Source organism: Epinephelus moara, chromosome 22, assembly GCF_006386435.1.
Source record: "Epinephelus moara isolate mb chromosome 22, YSFRI_EMoa_1.0, whole genome shotgun sequence".
Classification (NCBI taxonomy): Eukaryota; Metazoa; Chordata; class Actinopteri; order Perciformes; family Serranidae; genus Epinephelus; species Epinephelus moara.
In genome coordinates this window covers 12,730,884-12,740,256 of record NC_065527.1, presented here as the reverse complement: position 1 = coordinate 12,740,256, position 9,373 = coordinate 12,730,884, and positions in this window count along the sequence as shown.

The following is a 9,373-nucleotide window of genomic DNA, read 5'->3' as shown; positions in this document are numbered from 1 at the left end:
GTAAATGGACTTGCATTTGTGTAGCACCTTTCTAATCTTCTGAATAATCAAAGCACTTAAACATGACATGTCACACCCATGTCATACCGAGGCTACCGTACAAGATGCCACCTGCTACTCAGTGAAACATTCACATACACTCACAAACAATTGCAATTTGGGGTTTAGTATCTTGCCCAAGGATATGTGGGACTGAATGAGAACTGGAGGAGCCTGGGATTGAACCGCCAATCTTCTGATTAGTGGACAACCCAACTCCTGAGCCACAGCCGCCACAGTCGAGCAGGCGCCTCCAATCTCGGCTCCTAGCTAAATATCTTCCCTTCAAAGCAGCATTAATTGATTTTTGGCCACTTGGGGGCAATAAAACAAGCCGTAAACTGAACACTGACATGTCATCAATGTCGTTATGGTTAATATGTTGCTGACAATTTTCCATTTACACGTCCAATAGGCAGTAACGACATTATCATTCATATGGGCATGTGTTTCTGGCCACCCCACTAATGTAAGTCCAATAGTCATCATTGCAGCTCCGCCTCTTTGGCTGCTAAACGCTTCACGATGTTCATCAGCTAGTCGTTAACTTTGTCTGTAGGTTAGAGCTGGGCAGGTGGGTTTATCAGCTGTCTGCTGTGGCTTGAAACATGGTTGAGAGTAAACCAAAAGAGTAAAGTTGTGGGCTATAAACCAAAACAAAGAGCTGACAGAAGCTAAAATGCTCCCTAAAGCTGAGAAACTGCAGAGTCAGGTGATAATTACCTGCTGGTTCATCACCACAAGTGCCTGCTCTCATGTTACACTTCATCATTTGATCCATTGGTAATATGAAAATAATCAATAGTGCAGCTTTAAATTAATTGAATTAAAAACGAACACTTACAGGGACAAAAGTGATTTTTCCAACACCTGACTCGTGTTAGAAATATCACATATGCACTTGTTTTAAAGGATGGTGTGTTTTCATTTTATGTAGTACTTGTGGATTTTTATGTTCAGTGCGTTTTCAGCGCAGGAACAGCTTTCTCTGCCATATGTAATGCATTGCAGACAGTCGGCCAACTCTGATTAATCAAACTTTAACCATAGCCTGTTGAACATGGCATCGCAACCGCGTTGTTGAGAGAAATTTAGGGCGTGTGTTATAGCAACTGCAAAACAAAACAACACAACAGCCCTTCTGTGCACCAAATCCATAATGTTTTATGTCTTTATTTATTTATGGAAATATAAAACACTTCTTCTCAGGGTTTGGATTCAGCGGATCAGATAAGCAGGAATATTTGCCAACCACCAGAACCTGATCTGCTCGATTTCCACAAGTGATTTACACCCTTATATTACACAGGAAAGGAAAAGATAGGATCAGCTAATGCTCTCGGTCTCCCCTTCCCCTTCTTAATAGCTCCTCAGAGGACGAGAGGAAGAGGAAGGAGGAAGAGGGAGCTCAGAGAGGGTGAGAGTGCCACGGGATGTGATTAGGCTGGACCTCCCGTTTATGATTTCTGTATTACAGCCGCTTGGTGCCAGACATTCCCTCCATGGAAGGAATGTCTTCCTAACCAGTTCCATGTGAATGGTTTAGGAGGGAACCACAGCCCGCTGGTTGGGTTGAGGGCTCAGCCTTTTAAAACACACACCAAGGGAGAAATATGAGGATGGAGGGCAGGAGCCTGGAGAGGAGGGAGAACAAGAGGGACAAAGATGATGAACAAAAGGTCAGAAAAGTGTATACCATACATGTACATATGTACAGAGTTCAGTCCAATTTGTTCCTGGCTTTTTCTCCCAAACTTCTATCCACTTCAGCTGCCATGAACATAAATTAACGTGGAACGTAGAGTTACACGATATTAAGTGGCGGTGGGGATTCAAATAAAGTTAGTGATGTGGCTTTAGGTTTCATACAAAACACAGGCTAATATCTTTTCCAGGATTGCATGACTTCAGCTTTATAAGGCAAAAAGCGGAGGAAAAAGGGAGATTAGCCCCAAGCAAAGAAAGAGAGCGTATTTATATAAAATGTGTTGGCTTTTTATTGATGAAATCATCGGATATTCCGCAGCATCTATATAAATCAGATCCAGAGGTCACACAGTGCAAACGCAGTTATTTTGTTTGATCATGCATCATTATGGCCCTCTATCACATCGACATCTAGACATTGAAACATACTCAGACATTAAACTACATCATAAAAAGCCCAGCACACTGCCTTGTGTTTCAATCTGAGACTTCATAAATTCCACCGGCTGCATCTGTGACAATTTTACACAATTGGACTGTAATTGCAACACTAACAAATCATTAATATGCTTCTCAAAAGCACTCTGCAATTCACATTCTGCCTCTCTTCCCACGAGAAATTGGCCTGGACGAGAACACAAGCCCCGACTCCAGTCTCTCCGCTTGTTATTTGCATTTTATGGCCCAAGAGTAGCACAATGTTGGATGCTAAGTGTGAACGTTTGTTTGTCCTGGAATTTAAACTGGACTGGATGAGTCTCCTGGTGATTTTGGCCACGTGTAACAAAATGATAACAGTGGTTTTTGTTTGGATCAGCTGTAGTTTCGGAGCATGCTGTGCGAGGAAAGGCGGCGGTTAGCAACAGGGGGAAAAACGGTTGTAAAGAGCATTTATAAGGCAACTTTAATGAACACTTATTTGCTATAAAAAACAAATGCACAGCCTCACGCGTAACTTTAGAGGCACTGGTAATGTCTAATGTTTTTAACCTGTGTCTTAAATTTCCTCCTGCTTATTTTCTCTTTTTTGTTATTCCATGCATTTTGACAGCCTACCCTCTTGTGTCTTTCCTGAACACGCACACACACACACACACACACAGATGCACAACTGACAGAAGTCACGACCTTGTCCTATACAAGCCACTGGCCGTAGTTCCAACAATAATGTTTATCCGTCTGTCTCAGGAAAGAAAAGACACGCCTTCCGCCAGCAGCTAGTCAAAGCAGGAAATGTATGAGAGAAAATGTCCATGTCCTGCACATGTCCAAGCTTACATCTCTCGCGCATAAACACCCATAGGTGTGCAAACAGGCAGACACGGACGTGCAGAGGGACAGGCCGTTGCCTCGGGCCTGCAGCAGGAGCGAGATGTAATTGAGGAAGGTGCTAATTGGTTAAGTGTTGGTGAGTTGCAGTGGACAGAAAAGGATGAAGACTGGTTTTTTTTCAGGTCTCAGCTTCAGTATGCAACCCTATCACCAGACACAAATGTTGAGGTTGGACAATTCTGCAAAACCCGGGATTACATTCAAGGTTTTTAGCGTCCAGTGCCAAAGTCTTTCTTTCTGCAGTGTCCTCACATGGCAGCTGCGGTATGGCTGAGGTTAGGCAGAGGTTGTGGGTATGGTCAATAAATTATGATTATGGTATTGGTTTAGGTTAGTCAACTAAAACAGTTGGTGAGGGTTAGGTTAGGTCGTGGTCATGGTACAATAACAGTAATTGCGGGTCTCTGACAGGACGCAAAGTTCGGTCTTCGGCAAGAAGCTTGGATGCACTACACGTCCATCCTAAAATGGAGTGTATGTAGTGGATCCCAACTGGTGGGTTGCGGTCCAAAAGTAGGTTGTGGGTCGTGTGTCGATTCTGAATGGACCGCAAGTGACTCGCAAACGTGTCAAGTTGTAAAAAACACACTTTATTTTGAAGAACAGTGAATTTCTGGCACACAGCTTCTATTTTGAAGTGCCGTTTCCTGCCATACAGTGAATGTATAATAGACAGCTACTTGACAGAGACAGCAAACTAATTCAACGACATGGCAAGACGAAAGTATTACACTAAATATATTAAACTGTGTGGACCTTGATCTAAAGACTAAGGAGAAATCTGGACCCTGTGGTTGGACCAGTTGGGGACCACTGCATTTGAGTAAGAGAAATAGAAGAGGCAAAAAAGAAAAAAAAATAGCGCTCAGTAAAAATGAGAAAAAAGAAAACAAAATTAGCAAATTTTGCACGACTGTATTATTTTAATGTTTGTTTGTTTTTATTATTGTTTGTTAACTAAGTTGTTGTCTTGTTCTTGTTCATAAAAAAATACAATAATGATAATAATTTAGGGGGTGTGGGGGAACCAGGGCGTCAAATGCGCTAGGTCCAGCACTGCACGCACGTATACGTCCCACTTCGCTACATAAAGAGCACACTTCGACTGTCACTCTCAACATTACTATTGGAAGTGGGTGAACATGATTCACAGGGAATCCTGGGCAGCGTAAAGACATGGCCCCAACTCTGCTCAATCCCTTTTCTGTCCTCTTCGTTCCTCATACATAACTGTTTATGCTGCACATCTGTCTCTGACTCTTTACCCATCCATGCATGTTGTGCTCTTTATCTGGTAGCACCCTGATCCAAGAAGCTGGTTTCGGTCTTGGTTGCTCCCTTGCACACCTCCATGGGTGGTCCTCGCTGCAGCTCTTCTGCTGTGGTGTTTGTACAGTTCAGAGGTCTTTGTTTTTCTGGCATGTCTCTCCATGCTAACCAAAGCCGGAGGCCTGCTGCCTGTTTTCTTTCGCATAGCTACACATCTGCAGGCTTTCGAGGAGAAAACTGGGCAAAAAGCAGAAAAATAGAAGGAGGGTGGAGGAGCAGGAAGAAACACGAACGCTCTGCCTTCACGTTGCCACTTTCTCCCCCGTAGGTGTGTGTGAGAGTGAGTGTTAGCCCCAGCTCCTCTGACATAAACTGTGGTTTGTTGGCAAAGGCCTGGCACACATGTTGACAGCCTCATTATTTATACTCCATTTTGACAGCTTGTTTTGTGTAATATACACACACGTATTTCCATCCTCGCGCCGCCCTGTCTTCTCAGTTTCACAGGAATAAGTCAACTTAATGAATTTTGTATGAAAAAACAGTGTTCTCCCAAAGGGTGTGTTGCGGATCAAACAGTCACTCAGTCACCAGCACTTTAAGGCTAATTCCCCCCACTCTGAACAAGGTCATATTGTTCCCTATTTATACTCCCAGACTGATCAAAGGCGAAAAATGATCCCTTCCGACAGTTAATATTTCTAAACGTCTCGCTGAGAACCAATTTTGTGTTATTCAAACTCTTTTCCCAGATGCATTTTTTGGGACCCATTACCCATTCAGAATTTGAAATTCATGATGTGATATCCACAAATTGTGTGTGAGCTGAGCTCTGAGACGGTGACTACAGCTTAATTTCTCTGTTTCCTTGTCTTTGGAGGAGGGTGGGTAGCGGCCACTTGGAAACAGCTGTTTAGGGAGGAGGTTCCTGTGAGCATCAAGGTCAGGACACATTCACAAAGCTAGACAGGAAGCCAGGTGGGACAGGGCACCAATATACTGTATATGAGTGTGAGCGCATGCGGCATCAGCAGGATGCGTGTGTGTACGTGCACGTGTCTTTTTTTACAGACAGCACTCGCAGAGAAAAGCTTGGGGATGTTTGGCTGTAACACAAAACAAACAATACTAGAAGGTTCTCTGAGGTCAGCAAGGGGTCAAGTGAGTAAACGAGTTTGTTATAATGGGACTAAACTTACAACAGCAGGTTTGAGAGGAGCGCAGTGAGGCATTTTCAGTGGGAACACAGAAGCTACTTAGTGTGAACACAGAGGGTAAAGGTCAGTGAGAGGATTGCTGCCACTCAAGAGGTCACAACCCGGGTTGTTGGAGTGCCTCAGAGAGCGAGACCTGCAAACATAATATCGCTGGGAAGCTTGTAGGTTTTAACAGCTTTTAATCTACAGTAGTTACAAGAAGTTATAAATTCAGCTAAAATCTTTTTGTTTAGCTGAGACAAGCCAATCAGTTCTCATTCCCAGCATTGATGCACAACTGAAACACATTGCAACACATGGGTAACGTTGTGAAACGAGTCCGATTATGTTTAGGCAACAAAACTGCTTGATTAGGTTTAGAAAAATGATCATGTCTTGGGTTAAAATAAATAAGTTTGTTACGTAATTTAACATAACGTGATGTGAATATGCAACTTGATTGATTTCAGAACGTCGCCAAGGTCTGTAACTTGAACAACTTAAATAAGATCAGCAGCATAAGATAAGAAATGCTGAATAAATATAGTGAACACACTGAAATCACAAGTAATTTCCTGCTCTATTCAGTTAAATTGAGCATAGCGTTAGTTCAGGCAGGACACGATGTCAAGCTCAGCTCACACTCCAGCTACATCAACTGATCTCAAACAGCCCAATCAACTGATGGAGCAGCTGACTGATGGAAGGGAGTCAGCTGATAGATCACATGATTCCTCTCTATGCAACTACTTGGCAAATCTCATTCAGGGCGCCCTATTTAAACTGCTCTGGCCTGCCTACTGTTGCTGTTTCCTCTGCAAGCTGCTTTGCAACCCGCCTCCACTCCAGCTCCTCCTTTTTATGCTGTGTCTGACTTGTCAGTGTCATTTCTGTTTGTTATTGATGCTGCTCTGCTCTGTTCCCGAGGGTCTTTCCTGCTGCTCTCCCTGCCTTAGGCTTTCCATGTGGGTGCATGGAAGGGCAGGGAGGTGTACCACTCTGCCTCAGCCTTTCCTTGTTTGCACGTGGAAGGGCAGACAGGTGTGCCCTTTCTGCCTTGGGCTTTCTGTATAGTCCTAGGAAAGGCAGAGAGGCCCTAGAACAGCCATACTGCCAAATATAATACTGCAAATATAAATCTGCTAAAAAAAGTAGACAGTGGTCAGTGAAATACCACCCAGGTTTGGTGGCTCAAACGTAGCTGGTAAATGCTGCGATGTGTTGCTTATGGCAACAGGTTCGGTGCCATAAAAGCTAGTGGAAACACCACAAAGCATCGCCAAAAAACAATCAATGTTGTTTATTGCTCTTGAACACTGGTCTGTAGGTTAGCAGCCATCTTGCCTAGATGTCATCCCCTCTACCTCGTGATGGCAAAATCAGCTCATATACATGTAATCTGATCTAGGTCACTTTAGAAATGTTTATATGATACACATGACATTTCCGGAGTAACATATCCATGGTTTGCAGAAATGTACAATACAAACATTTTCTCCTGACGACTGGGCTGGTTGAGAACCCTTCTCCCTGCATGAACTTAAAACTCAGTCTGTTGTAACATTTTCTAACTTAACCCTGAGTCTTAGAAATTATGTTAACACACAACCACCTTGAAACAGAAAATATGTTTTAAGGGAACTATAATGCTGAGTGAATTATGTTTTTTCTATTTATGTAATGAGGACATGTTGCTAATAATCAAACACAAAAATTTTAATACTGAATAATTTCATTTGTTTTCCACCAACACGGGCAATGTTGCAATCAACTCTCTCTCTCTCACAAAGTGCTTTTGTTGCCTAAACCCAACCACAGACAGGAGTCTGGATGTGAACGAGTTCGAGTTCTGGTGCCACAGTCCGTCATCTACCGTGACCACCAGCGCTGTACGTAAATTAAGTGTGTAATTTAACTCAAAGAAACATTATCTCTGAAAATAATCATGGCAGTGATTATGTTTTCAGCCCAGCATAACTATGAAAATAATTTTGTAACATACAAACATAATATCTAGAAGACAGGGTTGTCACACTGTAGTTACCCTGCTTTTGTTTTCAGTCGGCCATAGTTGCTCAGTATATTTTGTTTTGCCCGTTATCTAAAAATCACAACTGAATTATCTCATGATCTCAATAGAAATGGCAACAGCTAATTATGTCATTATCCAGGGACAACAAATATGTATATAGTGCTGCCAGTTATTCTGAGAAAACACTTTATATTGTCATTCAGATGTATTAAACATTGTTTATATAATTATATTTCTCAAGATCTTACTTGCCTTCATGAAGTGAAGCCATCAGACCGACAGACTCTCACAGGGAGAGGCCATGACTGATGTTTCATTTCAGATCTTAACTGAGATCTTAGATCAGTAGAAATGTCACAGTGTCTTTCTGTCAAATATCAAAATGCAAAATGCAATAAATTAATTTTTTTCAAGGTGATAAAACACTGAAGTCACAGTGAATTATGTAAGTCTTCATGAGAAAACATTGCAACATGTTTCACATCTCATTATTAACAATATGATTAAAATCTTATCCCGTATGGACTTAACTGTTGGCACCACAACATTGCTATGTCTTATATCAAGATATTGAGATAAATGAGCAATGACCATGAGAAAACTGTTGCAGTGTTGAGGATGAATGAGATAATTAAGATGTGATCTTGAGATAAAGGTCCTAAACCCATTGAGAGCCTCTGGACGTCAACGCATAGGATGTTAAATATTGAACCTCCTGAGTTGTGCTGACAAGGTTCAGAAGTTTCAGTACTTAATTCTTAAGGGTTAAGACACCCATGAATGAACTCTGCCCATCCTTGGTCCACAGTGCCAGCCCCTCATATCTAACTGGGGTGGAGTTTTTGGATGTGCCGCTGAGATCTCTAAACTCCGGCAGTTGGCTTTATTTATTCTAACCTGATTGTTTGGGTTTGGGGATTCTGTTGCTCCTGCTGTGAAGGAAATTGCTCTCTTGCCTGCTGGTTCTGAAACGGAAAATGTTTTTTAAAAACTATAACAAAACAAACCTAAACGTTTCTCTGTGTTTGCTGAAGATCGGCGTTCTCATCGCCCAGTCAGGGCCGGCTAACCGAGACGAGTCTGCCAACGAGAAGGAGAAACAAAACAAAGTGTGAATCGAGGACGGACTGGTAGAGTGATGAGCTTATCAGTGCAGTGCAGTCGTTTTTACTGTTTGTGGACAGAAGATTGCAGGATATCGGTTATAAGCTAGTGGCCAGGGAAATTACAGTTGCAAAGTGTGTTTGTCTTTGCACCTCGAAGATCATAAATGAAAGACAAAGAGGAAGTTGTCTCTGGCAATCAGCACTCGCATTAGCGTCATAACCTGGAAGCTTGGCTTTAGCTCAACGCTCCTTTTGGATTCCCACCCCTGCACGTATCCTTCAACCCTGACTTGTGGTACAGTAAAAGATGTGTATTCACGTACACACACACACTACAGTGAAAGTTCTCGTGTTTGAGATATAGCAGCACTCTGGAAACAATTACCAGGCAATAATCTTCACATTCTTTCATCCCACCACCAGCTCAGCTGATTAGGATATCCACTGGTACGCAAGGCTAACCTCAAACACGCTCAAACACACTTGTGCATACACATCGTACAGTACAGTAGGTGCCCTCGCTCCCTCTTTGGTTACTGACCAACCCTCTTTTCTCTCACACACACACACACACACACACACCTGACATCTGATTCCCGACTGATGATTAATGACCCTCGGAGTCTTTCAGCAGGGACCACCCAGGGTCAAAATAACCTGCCACAAATACAGAAGCAGTAAAATACCATTCA